Raw genomic sequence first — 15,918 nt, forward strand, 5'->3', positions numbered from 1 at the left:
GCAGAACCGAAATCACGGCCGAACCCTAGTTACAAGGGATTATGGGAAATGTAGTCCAGCTTTCCAGAGCGGTACACTAGAAGAGTATCATGTTAAGCAAATCAATGTATAGAAACCTCCACACTCCCTCTCGAGCTATCGCTTGCTTGCTTCTTCCCTTCAGTGCCTGATTTCTTGAAAGAATTGCCTATATATAGTTGGTCTGCAGTTCCCACTTATCCCTTAATCCATTGCAGTCTGCCCACTCTGTTCTGTCTCCACCCAACCTACTAATTTGCAGGACCAGTGGTCTATTTTAGTCCCACTCCCTTGGACATTCAAGAAGCAGCAGGTTGCTTCTTGTGTTGCTTGTGGTAAGAGCCATATCAATGTGATGCACAAAAGAATTACTTAAGGCCACTCTCCTGGAACAGGCCTTGGACTTGGAGGCACTTAAAGCCTTGAGCTTCAGCTGCTATCTAGACCTGCTCTCCCTCATACGTGACTAATCTAGGTTAATGATGTTTCTGTTCGCCTGGTCTTTTCAGAATCCCTCACATTCAATTAGTCACCAGATCCTGGAATTTCAATACCAATGATGACTTCTGAAGCCAACCAGTTTTTTGTATCTCCACCGCCACTGCCTTATTTCCAATCATCGTCCCTGCCTGGATTATTACAGTAACCTCCTAAGTAGTCTTTCAGCTGCTAGGTTTTTCCCATTTCAGTTTATCCTCCACCTGCCTGCAAGATATTTAGTAATCGGTTTCCAGTTTACCTAATGATAATAGCAAAGGCTTTTTGAGCACTTGGTCTGTGCCAAGCACTGTACAAAGCACTTTATATGAACTGTCACATTTAATTCCCATGAAGTAGATATTATTATGTCCCCACTTGGTAGATAAGGAAACTGAGGATCATAGAATATACAAGATTTGACCATTAGTTACTCCATGGAGGAACTGGAATTGGAGTCAGGTCTGCTACCCCGCAAAGGCAGTATTCTTACTCCCACCACATTTTACAGTTGCTCCAGCCTCATCTCTCCCGACCCTGTTCGTAGTCCAGCCATAGTGAACCCCCCATCCCTCTAACGCATTGTGCTCTTTAATGACAACACCTTGGTGCGTCTTGTTTCCCTCGCATTCCCAGTGATTCTCTGCTTAGCATACTCCACCTTCAAGTTCCAACTCAAGTGTTATCTATTTGGTTAACTCCAGGCTCTGTGGTCTAGGCTCCTGCTGTTCTCTGTTAGTACTCATTTTGAGTTGCGCTGTGATTAGCTTCTAAATGCCTGTATCCGCCAGTTTAGAATAGGAAACAGAAACCACTCTCAATATCTCCATATTTTAAGCAGAAAAGAAATTTAATACAGAGAATTATGAAGTGCTTACCAAATCCTTGGAATAGCTGGAGAAGCAGGCTGTAGCTAAGGCCTCCAGGAATGACTCGCAGAACACTACCAAACTAACCCACCAACGGAGCTACAGCCTTGATGGCCGTGGGGATACCGAGTGTGAGAACGTAGCACTCTAGTACAACCCAGGGATCAGGAAGCTGCTGACAAACAATCCCACGACATATATAGTGTCAGACTTCTTGCAGGGCTACTGACCAGTGTAAACATCCAAATGCGTAGTCAGCACAGGGAGGAAAAATGAAACTGCGTAATCAGAACCTGGAGCCCTGAGGGTTTGTTCTAGGGTGGGTTGGGGTTTTTGAATGTTTGCTTTCAAAAAGTAAGATTGAGGTAAGACTTTTTTTTTTTCTTTAAGGAAATAGTTATTTTCAAAGTCCACAGGAAAAGATAACCATATGCCAACCTCCCCACTCCCAAAAAAAAGCCAAAAATTCTGTAGCTACAGTACGTGAGTACTAAGTGGGCAGGCAAAACCATTTGAGAAAAGTGGTTACAAAAGCAATTAAGAGAGGTAATGTTAAACTAGGAGTCAGTACAAACTTACCTTGAATCGAAGAGCAGCCCTGTGACCTTGGAAACATCATTTAAACTGTGCTTCATTCTTCTTTTCTCCGACCTTCAAGATTTAATCCAACCCTAAATTTTGGGTTTGTTAGTTATTCAACTGAAAAAAGCATTTTTAAAGTAAAGAGGAGGAAGGTTATGCAACCATCTCTAGGGCTCTCTGTACTTTTGATCATTCTGTAAAAGTTCCCTGTCAACCTTAAAACATTCTCTGAGGCCATCCAGTTGAGGTGAGAGGAGCAGTGGGAAAGAAAGGAACCTAGAAAGTGGAGGGGATTTTGCCTTCACCATACTGAATCAAATACAGTCTTTTAAAACACACAGAGCAGCTTCGAAGTTCCCTAATTTCCCAGTTTGGAGTTTTGGTTAACCTGTCCCCCGAGTTAAGGGGGAAAGAGATTCTTCAAAGATTCTAGGAGCTAGAAGGGCTCATCGCAACCTCAGAAGCCAAGCTTGTTATAAAAAGTGCATTAAGAAGCATCCTCTAGGCTATGTTAGCTAGGCCAGAGATTAAATGGAGCTTTCCCCAGGTCCCTGCAGCCTCCTTTGGGCTATTTGAGGTGCTTGCTGTATTTTTTGGCCTAATTTTTTTTTTTTTTCCTGCAAGACTTGTCCTTCATCTTCTTGCTTCTCTGATGTAAACGGCTTTTCAGAACACCATTCCCAGACAAACCTTCAAGTGTTAGCGGAGGGTCAGTTTGCCAATACTGTTTTTTGTTGTTGTTATTTCCTTCAAAATAGGAGACTGGTGCTGTCTTCAGAGAATGCTATGGCATGACAGGAGTTTTGTGCAGCCGTTCATTTCTCCCCTGCTAATACGCTTCCTTCGTTTGCTTCAAAGCTTGTTTACCAACTCTAGCTTGGTCCCTGGACTCTCCTCCCTTCACCCTGCCCCCTGCATTGTGCATTTCAAAAGGTAGAGAAAAATAACAGCCTCTTTTCAGCCGTCTCCAGTGAAGACAGCAGAATTACCAGGGCCAATATGTCAGATTGTACAGCCTTCACCAAACCTTTGCCCAGAGATATTTCAGGTTAGTAAAAGCAAAAGCCACTTCACATAGAGCACAAGGGCCTCTAACAGACAGGGAGGTTCCAGGGCTGCCTCTCCTCAGTGCACACACACAAAAAAAGAGACTTAAGAGTGAATAAGCAGGGTTTAGTTCTTAGCCACAGATGATACAAACCCCAATGATACATCTATTGCTACATGCAGCCAAATTAAATGGGATGTACACATGAAGATTTGTTATAGTTACAGCCCTACCCTCAAGCCGTTTATAGGCAAAGGCAGTGTTTCTCAAAGCATAATCCAAATATCACCTACATCATAATTACTTGGGTGCTTAATTTAAAATGCAGATTCCTGGGCTTTCATCCAGATTTCCTGAATCAGAATATCTGGAAGCAGCACACAGGAATCTATTTTTCACAATACACCTCGTATAATTCTTAGGTACAGTAAAGTTTCTGAAACCACATATTACTTTGAATAAAGGCTTTTTAGGAATTTACAAGGAAGATAATTATACTATTTGAGTTTTAAGGCTCCAAGTCCTTAAAAAATCACATTAATCACAAAGTAAAGAGTATAGCATAGTAGCAATTAAGAACAGGAGTATAATAAAGCACAGTACCCGAATCATAAGATCATTTAAAGGTATAAATGGGGGAAAATGCATTAAAGTTTTTAAGAGTGTTCACAGTAAGCCCTCAATACATTTTAGCCGTAATGAATAAACTGAGGGCACCTAATACACAAATGACGTGACGTACATGGAGCACAAGATTATCCCCATACGCGGTCTTAACGCCTCGATTTCTTCCTTCTAAAACAAAAATTTGAAAGCCATTAAAGGACATCCTCTCAGTCAAGGTCAGGCAACCAAAAAGTAAAGAAATGGCTGCTTTTTACTTAACCTGGGCAAATCACAATATACCCTGGGAAAGGAGAGTGGATTTCTAGATCTGCTGTCGTTTGCTTGCCTAGCCCTGTAACCGCCACAGATTGGTGTCATTGTATGTCCTGATCAATCCTGAGGGTATTTATTGACATTGTCCCATTTCACCAATAAAAGATTCATTTGAGAGCTATCACTACTTATAAATGACCTTCACCTCTGAAGATATAGCCTGAGGACTCTAGGGGTTAGCTAGCCCATGGTTTCAACATGGACTGAATGACGCTCATGGGTTCTAGTGGTGTTGTCTCTGCTAGGAGCATAGGAAGAGGAGAACAGCCAGTGAGTATAAAGAGAACAGTAGAGGATGCCCCCACTTTCTCCCATACCTGGGTCAGGCAGGGGATAGACAAATAAGGGCAATTCTTTATCTAGGATTTCCTTCTCCTGGCCTCTAAGGCTAACGGGTACCTAGTGATCTGTGCCCAAGCATAAGCCCACCTGCCTGCTGCTTTCTGTTTGTGGACATAGTTAACCTGTGTGAGCAGGGGCATAGATTTCAACCTCCCTACACCTCTGGCAGCTGAACAAGGAGACAGGGCTCTATATTCGGCCTCTGAGTTTTCGACAAAGGACAGCATATGGGGGAAACTGTACCCAGGTCTCCCTTGAATCCAGTCTCCGAAAAAGGCAGTCTTCCGAGAGAAAACTGTAACTTCAACAGATTCTGAGAAGGAATAATTTAACCTTGGAATGAAGGTGGAGTAATTGTGAAGTTTTATTTAATTCTATGTCTGAAGAGTTGACACAGAGTTGTCGATCTCCTTGGTGTCCAGCAGGTGGAGATACAGTCTAAGGCTGCCCGGGACTGCAGTGGAAATTCCTGGGCAATAGGTACATTCCAGAGTCTTCTGAAGCCTGTGGCAGAGAGTAAGCAGGGTGCCTTTGCTGCTTACCAGTCCCCAGTCATCCTAACCTGCATATTTCTCTTCCTTCCCTTTCACAGAAACTTCAGCCTGAGACCATGACCTGTCAGCTTTTGGTTTCAGACTAGGAAGGGGTGATACAAAGAACTCTATGGTGGAGGAGAGATGGGAAGAGGGGGATCACAGAGACATTTGAAGAACTTTCCTGAAGTCCAGGATCTGTGCTGTTTAGCACAGATTCTGTGTTGGCAGTGAGGTGTCATTCCTGTCAATCTGGAAATGCCGGTATCTTTAAATCCATGGAGGGACCACCCCCCTAAAACTCAAATAAACAAATGGTGACACATAACAGATCTCAAAGTGACACAAACCAGGACCAGGAGACCAGGCAGGATTCAGCATAAGTATCTAACTAACCTTCTGGCATCTGTGGATGCCAGGCATCAGGTAAGGATATGGGTGGGCGCCCTCCCTGCCGTTGGGCACTAGGCCATGGCCACCAGTTGGGTACAATCAGCCTGCCAAGGTGAAGGGCATCCCAGGATGTTGTGCCCATCAGCTTCCCCTGCCACAAACTGAATGGAGCCCGAAACTTACGAGAGCCCTCCTCCACAGACTCAGTTCCTCCTTGAGAACAGCAGGAGAAAGGGAAGCAGGGAAGGGCGGTAATGCTCTACTTAACCTAAAGACAGTAGCAGAGGCTCTTCACTCCTCCACTGGAAAAGAAGAGTCTGGAAATGGACCTTTCTGAATAGGACCCAGAACTTGAAGTTACAAGTTAGTAGGATAAAACAATGTATGATGGAAGTAGAGTGAAGGCAGTGTGGCATCGTGGAAGGAGCTAATTTGGGATAAGGACACCTGGATTCTATCCCACGTTAGCTGCATGACCTTGGGCAAGTCATTTATTTTCTCTGGGCTTCAGTTTCCTTGTCTGTAAAATGAGGACATTGGGCTGGATGGTATCTAGAATATCTTCCTTCTCCGACATGTGCTATTCAATTTTGAGAACTGATTGACTTTCCCTTGTTGAGGGTGACTAGTCTAGCACCACAGACCCCCACGTGACTAGGCATAAGCTGTGTCTGAGCTAAGGGAAGCAAGTACTAGAGGAGTGGGGGAAGTGAAAGTTCTGGGTTCCCAAAGTGCCTCCAGACTCACTATCTCTATTCCCACACTACGCCACAGGGATTCCCCCCCACCACAGAGACATGAAGTTCAGAGGTCCAGACCTCCTAATCTTCTGTCTACTGAGAAGGCTGGAGGCTCTTGTTGTCAACCTTGTAACTAAGAGAATCTAAAACTCCTGTGTCAAAAAGAAAGTGATACTCATCTGGGTAACATCCATTGAATTCCTATCTACTGAGTTTGGATGGATCGAATGCAGATCTGTCTCTGATCTCTGCTCCATTGCCCCCAGAGCTGCCCTTCCTCACTCAGGTCCCTTCCTGCCCATTCAGATTCACAGTGGGCTGGGTGCTGGTTCTGGCTGCCTGTGCAGGGTTCACCTGGTCCCTAGGATAGGACCTGTGGCTGAATTTGTCCTGTGAAGAGAGGTATCCCTTTACTTCCCCTCCAAGCATTCATTGTCTCACTTCTTTGCCCAGGTGAGTTTCCACAGGATATTGGAAACTCCTCATTTACCAAAGCTTCCCTATATACCCAGACTTAAGAAAATATTCCACTTCAGAACTGAGAACAGGGAGTTTGGGGAGATTCAAAAATGACAAATAATCATACTCACCTGAGACCTGAGTTCTACTCCCTTGTCCTCCCCTCCACCCTGGGGAATCTTAAATAACACCCTCAGGGAGGAAAAAGTGGTTGGAATAGTCTGACAGATTACCATCATGTTGCATCGTGCTGAATTTCAAAGGGAAGTTAATTTCACCACTCATACGCCACCATATATTTGAATATGCTATAATCTTCAAGGCGGGGAGGGGCAGGGAATCCCACTTTCAAGGAATTTATAGCCTATATTATTTATCTATTAACACATAACAAAATTACCCCCAAAATGTAGTGACTTAAAACAACAATAAACATTTACTCTAAAAAAATTTTTTTTTAATTTAAAATTTAAAACAAACATTTATTCTCTCACACAGTTTCTGTGGGTCAGGAACTCGGAATCCGCTTAGCTGGGTGGCTCTGGCTTGGTGTCTCTCATGAGGCTGCAGTCAACATGTCAACTGGGGCTGTAGTTATCTGAAAGCTGAACTGGGGTTGGCCACCACATACTGCGAGATAACTCACGTGAGTGAACTTGACTTCTAGCAAGTTGGTGCCGGCTTTTGGCGGAAGGTCTCAATTCCTCTCCACAGGGGTCTCTCCATAGGCCTGCTTAGGTGCCCCCCCTGACATGGCAGCTGACTTTCCTCAGGGCAAGTAATCCAAGAGAGAGACCAAGGTAGAGACTGCCGTGTCTTTCATGACAGCCTTGGGAGTTACACACGACACTACCGCAGTTCTGTGCTGATGACACAGGCCAGCCATGACTCAGTGTAGGAAGGGAACACAGAAAGGGCGTGAATACCAGGAGGTGAGGTTTGTTGGGCCATCTTGGAGTCTGGCTACCATATAAACCATCTGGGATCTCAATGTTATCATAAATAATACATTACGCTAAACAAAAGGGGTAGAATATTTATAAACCTGCAAGAAATGTGAATATGCCACGATAGGGCAAATTTCATAGTTTTTCACAAAATGCCATTAAGTAAACGACTTTAGCAGATTCTGTTTTCATTGAAACTTGCTTCAGTGTTACCTTTAAACTCCTTGAGAACATTCTTCAGAGTAGGCTAAGAGATTGCATGATTGCATTGCGATCTTAATCTTTATTCGAAGAATGTAAGCCATGCTGCTATAACCAAGAGATCGGCAAATAGAGGGGTTCAGATAGAGTAATAGTCCAGAGGTAGGTAGAGAGTCCTTGACTGGTGAAGAAAGCTTGCATTGCTGATCCAAGGTGGCTGCTTAGTTTGTCACCATGTCGCAACAAGCAGAAGGAAGAAAGAGGAAGTAGAAGATCATCAGCTTTCCTTTCTAAGAACATGACTGAGAAGTGACACACGTTGCTTTACTCACATTCCACTGACCAGCACTGAGTTGTGTGTCCACCCCCTAACTGTTGGAGAGGCTGGGCAGAGTACCCTAGCTGGCAGCCACACACCCTGCTAAACTCAGCGTGTGGGTGGCCAGGTGGAGGGGGTCATATTACTAAAAGGAAGAGGGGACTAGATCCTGGGCTACAGTGCTCTCTGCTACACCTACAAAATTTCGTTCTTTGGGGATAGGTCAGGTGACTGAGGTTAACAAGTAATTGGATCACATCTCCAGCTACATTTTTTAAAATATTAATTAACAATATTTTTAATATTAATTAATTTGGCTGCACCGGATCTTAGTTGTGGCACACGGGATCTTCGTTGCCATGTGCGGGATCTTCATTTTGGCACGCGGGATCTTTAGTTGCGGCATGCGCGCTCTTGTTCCCTGACAAGGGATCAAACCCCAGGCCCCCTGCATTGGGAGCGGGGAGTCTTAGCCACTGGACCAGCAGGGAAGTCCCTCCAGATACATTTCAAGAATTGGATGTACATTAAAACACGACAGGAAGAAGTGCTATCTTGGGACTTCCCTGGTGGCACAGTGGTTAAGAATCTGCCTGCCAGTTCAGGGGACATGGGTTCCATCCCTGGTCAGGGAACTAAGATCCCACATGTCGTGGGGCAACTAAGCCCGTGTGCCACAACTACTGAGCCTGTGCTCTAGAGTCCGCGAGCCACAACTACTGAAGCCTGCACGCCTAGAGCCTGCTCCCCACAACTAGAGAAAGCCCGCACGCAGCAACGAAGACCCAACGCAGCCAAAAATAAATTTATTAATAAAAAAAAAGAAGAAGTGCTATCTTGATGGAAGACTTTCTTGGTTTTTTGGTTTTTGTGTTGTTTTGGCCACACCACACAGCATGTGGGGTCTTAGTTCCCTGACCAAGGATGGAACCCACACCCACTGCAGTGGAAGTGCAGAGCCTTAACCAGGGAAGTCCCTAGAAGACTATCTTGTTAAAATAAATAAATAAAAACCTTAACTTGTCATAGAGTTCAGAAATTAGTTTTATAATGTCACTGTTATGTTTACCGTTACTTTTTTTAAAAAGACTCAGTTTATTCACGTAATGTTTACTGATCTAGGCAATGATAGGGAAACAGAAGTAAACAAGATCCTCACAGAATTGAGTCTAGTGGGGGACGCAATTAAACAATGAGATACAATACAGTGGGGAAAGGGCTATGACTAGTGAAATCTGGGGTACTGGGTAGGGGATTAACGAAGGCTTCTTGGGGGAAGTAATATCTGTGCTGAGAACTGACCTATAAAATACATTCCATTCCATTCAGAGAGCGCATCAGACTGAATAGTTTTCAGATTCCTCAGACAAACTGAATGAGGCTTTAATCTGTGCAGTCAAGCACTGTGGTAGGTAATTTTACATAGAGTATATTAGTTTAATTCTCCCAATAAATCTATGAGGAAGTTGTTATCTCCATTTCACAGAGGAAGACGCTGAGACCCAGGAAAGTTAAGTAGCTTCCCAAGGTTACATATCTATCAAGTGAGGGAGGAAGCATTCAAACCCAGGTCTTCTTTCCAGTATAGTATACACCTTTCCTTTGCAAATTAAAAGTACTTCAATTAAAAGCAAACGTTAGCATTAAAAATTCTATGGAATACGCTTTCATAAAGTATTTATAGTTGCTTCTGTCGTATGTGCATCCAAATGTATTCCGTTTCTAAATTCAGAAGAGTGGGACATTACTGAGAATTATAACGAGCTGGAGAAACTTATGCAGGGCTTGGGTGGGCCTTGATGAATGATACAGAGGTCAGTGCATTCCAAACGTGGGAATCACAGGAGCAAAACTAAAGGTAAACTGGGCACAATAGTGAGACAATATGGAAACACAGAGACTCAAGTGACTGGAATAGAGGTTGTATTGGAAAGAGGCTTTTTATGGTCCTCACAGGTGGGGGAAGAGTGAGGCCTCAATGTCAGTTTACCCTCATTTAAGTGGTCCTGGTAGCTGTGGCCCTAACCCCTCCCCTTTTCTAGGAAAAAATATATCCCAGCATTCCCAAGCTCTCCCCTGCTCCTCTATTATCATATTGTCACTTTGCGTATCAAGGAGTATAGTATAGGGCTTCCCTGGTGACGCAGTGGTTGAGAGTCTGCCTGCCGATGCAGGGGGACGCGGGTTCGTGCCCCGGTCGGGGAGGATCCCACATGCCGCGGAGCGGCTGGGCCCGTGAGCCCTGGTCGCTGAGCCTGCGCGTCCGGAGCCTGTGCTCCGCAACGGGAGAGGCCACGACAGTGAGAGGCCCGCGTAATGCAAAAAAGAAGAAAAAAAAAAAAGATGTATAGTATATTATTTTCCTAATGCTGGTCTGGGGCCTGTACCAACTGACAGGCACACAATCTTTGTTCCATTAAAGTTTCCAGACTAATGGGGCTACAAACAGACAATTCAGAGAAAAGACTGGGGTAAACTTAGTCCAGAATAAAAGCACCATGATTCCCCTTAAATGTCAAAGTGCTTATAGCTACCCCACAGACGGGCCATGACAAATTCCTTTACATGGAACAGAACACTAGGCCTGGGTCGGTTCCAGGCTGGATGGGGTTACTTATGCCCCCAAATCCCTGCAATTAATCCAGGACGGTCACCTGGAAAGGGGCTGACAGAAGGGGTACCTTTCCTCCAAAGGAACCCTGCCTCTCCTCTCTCTCCCCCCCCACATGAGCACTGAGTAGGAAGCTGACCAAAGGAAGAGGTAGGAGGTGCTGTGAGGGTCAGACAAGACCCAGCAACCTGGACCCAAGCCAGCGGAAACCACCATTGTCTGAGTTGCTTTCTCAACTTCCTGACCCCCTCCCAACGTGCATACTCCATCTCAGGCCTCCCGCTCCGTCACTGTGGTTGCCAGGTACCACAGACCAAGAGGACAACAGACCACCAAGGTTCTCCTAAAGTGAGAGGGGACATCATCCAGACCTGTCCCCAGTGGGGAGGGGCAAAAGACATGACATGGTGCAGGCCTTTGAGATCACGAGAGGAGGCTGTTTCCAGATCTTAAAGGAGATCCAGGATACTCGTATCTCTTTCAACCTCACTTGCAGCTCACAGGAAGATCTGGGGTTTTCTGGCAAAAGTGAGCAACAGCTGGATGGGGGAAGAGGTGGATGGGGGTTACGTCTACATAGGTATCTGTGCCTCTAGGCATGTCATAGCGGGTTTATCTGTGGGAGAGAATATGGCAGACTGGGTGTGGCAGTGGGTGTGTCCTGAATGGGATGAGGGTGACAACCCTCGCAGGCATTTCTCATCATTACTCAGTTAAGATCTCCAGCCTCCCTGTCCTACCAGCCCTGACCCTGAGCCCATTTCATGACCCTGATGAGACCAGATTCCCGGTCCCAGCTGATTCCCATTCCCAGCCACCGGCTTCCAGCTCCTTGGTCCCTCCCCCATCGCCACACTCACTCCTCTGGCAGGAGAGCTGGCTCTTGGCTGAGAACTGAGCTCAAAGCGGAAACGGGCAGTTTGGGAGGTGTGATTTGTGTCTCTGACTTCACCCCAGGCTGGAGCCCAAACACATGGACCCTCCCCTCGAGTACCCTTCTGGCAAATTTCCCCCTCCTCCTCCTAGAAATCTCAGGCTCTTCTAGCTGGTCAGAGGTCATGCGGGCGAACCACCCCGTGTCCACGTGTCCACTACCATCCCCCTCTCTATCATCCCCCTTCTCTACCACCACTACCACTACCCCTCCACCTCCCACAGACTGGTAATGGAGGAGTGCATTGACTTTACAATCACCGTAGCAGGCGAGATTCCCCTATCAGCCCCAAACAATAGGGAAGTCCCTCTATATATCTAATTGCCTTCTCTCCTGCTGTTGGGCCCGTAGTTAGTGAAAACAAAGAGCAGCTAGCTCACTCAGAATTCTCCCTCTAGCTTCTCAAGCTCCTTTTGCAGATTTAAGGTAACCCCCAACCCTATGGGAGTGTTTCTATCGCTAAAGACTTCTAAAGCACATTCTCCAAGATATCAGTGTCATTTTCCCCCTCCTACTCAGTAACATGTCATGTGGCCTTGGTGCGTATCTTCATCTCCCTATTTGTCAAGGGCTGGAAAGCACACCCCACCCTCCCTCCAGCTAAACCAATCTAGAAATCCAGAGCCAGCAAGTGAGAAGTGAGAGTCCCCTAACTCCAGGGTCTCCCACCTTTACCAGTTAGAAAATCCTACTAGAAATCTAATTTCCCTTTTTCTGGCTTTTTCAGATCCCTCATCAACCAAATGGCCTTGGTAACTTTAGAGGGTTGTTAGGAAGATGAAATAGGGACATCGATTTGAAAGATATGATTTGAAAGATTTTTTGGGGGGGGTTAAATGAGGTAATACATGTAAAATGCTTAGATGTGTACCTGGTACTTGGTAACTCTTAGCTAATTTTTCCCATAATACCTCAAAAATTGAGGAGGGACCTGAGAGTTCGCCCTTCCTAGACATCTAGAGCTCAGACTCTCACACAGCCTCCTCAGATGGGAAGCTCAGCTCTCTAGGTTTTAATTTCTGAAGGGACACAGTTGAGTGAATGAATGAGTCCATCCTCCATTCACTGTTCTGGGGTCTGGCCTTGCGTGGCCTGGCTTCCTTCCCATCACCCACTGCAGAGCCTTTCCCCCAGAGCCCTGAGCTCATCCTAGTTACCAAATGTTTGTTTAGTCGTAGCCCCACACAAGGACTCCAGCCTCCACGCTGGTTTTCCCCACTGAGTTCCCATAGAGGAATCTGAATGTGTTGGGGATGGAACCTCAGGGATCATCTAGTTCAATTCCTTTGGCTTAGGAAAGACAAAATGGAGAGCCAGAAAAGGGGAGAGTCTCGCTTAAACTGGTACTTCCAAGTCACATACCTGGATCCATCCCAGGGGGTTCCTGGCTGCTGTCAGGGCTGGAAGAATTCTCATCCCTTTCCTCCTTTCTCCCCCTCAGTGGGGAGAATAAATCACTATTTTTAACTGCCTAGAACAGAAGCAAAGGCTGGGGAAGGGCTCAAGGAAGTCCCTCCACACACTCCCTGTGGCTTCTCCTTCATTCTCTCAGCTCGGCCCTAACTCTCATTTCTCACCCCTTCTTGCATTCCCCCACTCCCCCATCTCCTCCCTGCTCCCCAGTCACACTTATTTAACTTCCGTGCTAACCTGCATATCGTTTGCCTGTCACTTAACAATAGATTTTGGTTTTAGTTGTTGTTGTTTTTTTAATGCATCAGTGGCTCTCTGGGAGTACATAATCTGAATCCATGCAAACACCCAAGGGGCCATAGTAGGGCCCATGTGACCGGCAGCTTCTGTGAAGCATCACCCACAAGCCACTTGGGCATTCTTTATGCCTCCTCCAGTGAGTCTCAAGTATTCCATAGGCAAAGCGAGTGGGTTAGTTTCTCTTAAAGAGAAACCTGATTGCTTGGGTTTGAATCCCAGCTCTTCCACTTACTCTGGGCAAGTTACTTAACCTCTCTGTTCCTCGGTGTCCTCATCTTACCACATAGGTCAATGGTACCTCCCTCATAGGGCAGCAGTGCCAATTAAATGAGTTAATACATGTAAAGCTCTCAGAATACATAGCATGTGTTATACTATCTATGATAATATTTATAATAGTATATATTATATAGTATGTATAATAATAGCTTATGCTATTATTATTATTGTAGGAAAGACAATAACTCCGGGAAGCTGTGCCCTCACCCCCGCCCCCATACATACCTGGGTCATACGGCCCAGTTCCCCTTTCTTCCCAGGATCCCGTTACCCTTCTCCAAACCTGCCCATCTGGCCCCTGTGCAGTCTTACCCTTACCCAGCCCCCTTCTCTCCCCTGGGGCCCAAACCGGGGTGTTGGGGAGGGAAGGAGGAAAGGAGGGAAAACGTGGCCATTTTAGGGCAGAGGAGCTGTTCGAGGGGAGAGGGAGTTAGGGGAGTGGACCCGGAGTTCGAGCCTCCTTATTGGGAAAGGCCCCTGTCTGATTCTGCGAGACAGAGGCCAGGCCTGGGCACTCAGCCAAGTGCAAAGAGCGGGCCCCAGGCCCTCATCCTGGCCCCGAAGGCAGCACCGGTGAAGGGACTAGATGCTCGGTTGCTTTGGGCCCTTCTCCGCAGTCACAGCACTGTCCCCTACGCCAACCCCACCCCTTCTGCCTAAACCTCCGTGGCCCTTAAGATGGCTGGACTCAGGAGTACCACCTCCGTGTGTGTGTGTGTGTGTGTGTGTGTGTGTGTGTGTGTGTGTGTGTGAAGCAGGGGGCTCCTGCTTTGGCTCTCTCTGGGACACTGCCCACCAGACACAACCCCTGCTACTGCTACCTCCCCTCCACGTCCAACACCAGAGCTCCTCCTACAGGAATTCAGCCAGTTCTGGGGAGACGACTGCCGGTGAGGGGGGGCTCAAGGGTGAGTAACTGTTCCCGTGGGGATCGGGGCGCCCATGACTAATCAATGGGAGAGTGAGGGAGGAAACTTACATTCCTTGACTTGTAGGGCAGTGGATGGAGGTGGGAGGTGGGGCAGGGGCAGACAGAGGCAAGGACAGCCAAGTAGGGATGCAGAGATGGAAGCCAGGCTGGGGTGGGGGTGGGGTGTCTCTCCAGCCCTGATCTCTGCACACCCCAGGCTGAAGGAGAGGCAGGCCCCAGGTAACCAAACACCTGGGCCCCTGCTTTGCTCAGAGAGCTTCCCACTTGCTGGCCAATGAGCCCCTCCTGAGATCGCTCAGGTCAGCTTACAGACCTTGAATGGGTTGAGGGAGGGACTCACTGGCATCTCATTTGCATTCCTCAGCCCCCATTCCCACTCATCTAGGGGTCCCCATGCCCAGAAATCCAGCTTGGAAAAGCTCTACGGTGCCAGGTCGAGGGCTGCGCTAAGGGCATAAGAGCGGAAATGAGCTGGGAGCCAAGGTGCCGTGGGGAGGAAGGAAGCCAGTCTGCCGCCACCGAGGAGTCAGGAAAGAGAGGGAACAAACAGCCAAAGGCTTCCTGCCCCCCCCATCCCTGCCTCCCCCTCACACGCCCCACCAACCTCCTTCAGCCTATCCCAGCATCTTGGGGCTGGGGAGAGGGAGAAGAGGGGTGCAGAGACCCACACCGGACACCCAGTAATGCTTCCAGCTCCGAAGCCTTCACGGCAGGGTGCCAGGGGCTACTCTCACAGCAGCCCCTGCACCCGCTGCTGGGTGATCATCCGTCCCCCAGCCAGCTCGGAAACCCCTTGCCCCAGTTTCTTCCACTTGGGGACAAGAGTGACCCATTCCTCTCTCTGTTCCCTGGCTTACTTTCTCTAGCCTTCCTATTGTCTGTGGTTGAAAGAGAAGGCCCTGGGTTAGGGAAGGGATGGGGTGACGGGGAGGGCAGGCAGCTGCCTCACCTCGCACTGCACTGGGAAGGGAGCAGGGTGGTCTCACACACACACACACACACACACACACACACACGCGCGCGCGCGCGCGCACGCACACACGCACGCACGCACACACAGGTTTTCACCTCACATAAACATTCACATCACACACATCTTCCCAGTCCTGCCAGTGCAAATGGTCAACATTCACGTGTAGGGATAAAAAAAACTGGGCCAACGTGGCCCAAAATCTATCTTAGACTTGGCGCTTCTCAAGGCCAGTTTCTCCTTCCTCCTCCCCCAGGGCTTTCCCCGCTGAGCACAGCAGAGGTGGGTTGGGGCCACCTGAGGGTGCCCCATCCCCAAGCCCGCTTGTGAGACTCGGTCAGCACTGTCTGGGTTTCTGGAACCCAGCCCCCCTCCCTGAGGTGATCACATGGAAAATGTCCAGCTGTGGTTGCTTGGAGAGATGAGCTCAGCCAGTCTGAGTGGGGCTGGGGGCCTGGACTCAGCGTCAGACTTTCCACCTCAGACGTTTCCCCTCCCCCCACCCGCAAATACCACCCCAGGGGCTCTGGAGCAGGAAGGGGGGCCAGAGGGACTTCTGATACACATTCTCAGCCCTGCACTGGTTTGGAGAAGGAGGGGGACCACTGAGTGC

This window comes from Phocoena sinus, chromosome 10 (genome assembly GCF_008692025.1).
Source record: "Phocoena sinus isolate mPhoSin1 chromosome 10, mPhoSin1.pri, whole genome shotgun sequence".
NCBI lineage: Eukaryota > Metazoa > Chordata > Mammalia > Artiodactyla > Phocoenidae > Phocoena > Phocoena sinus.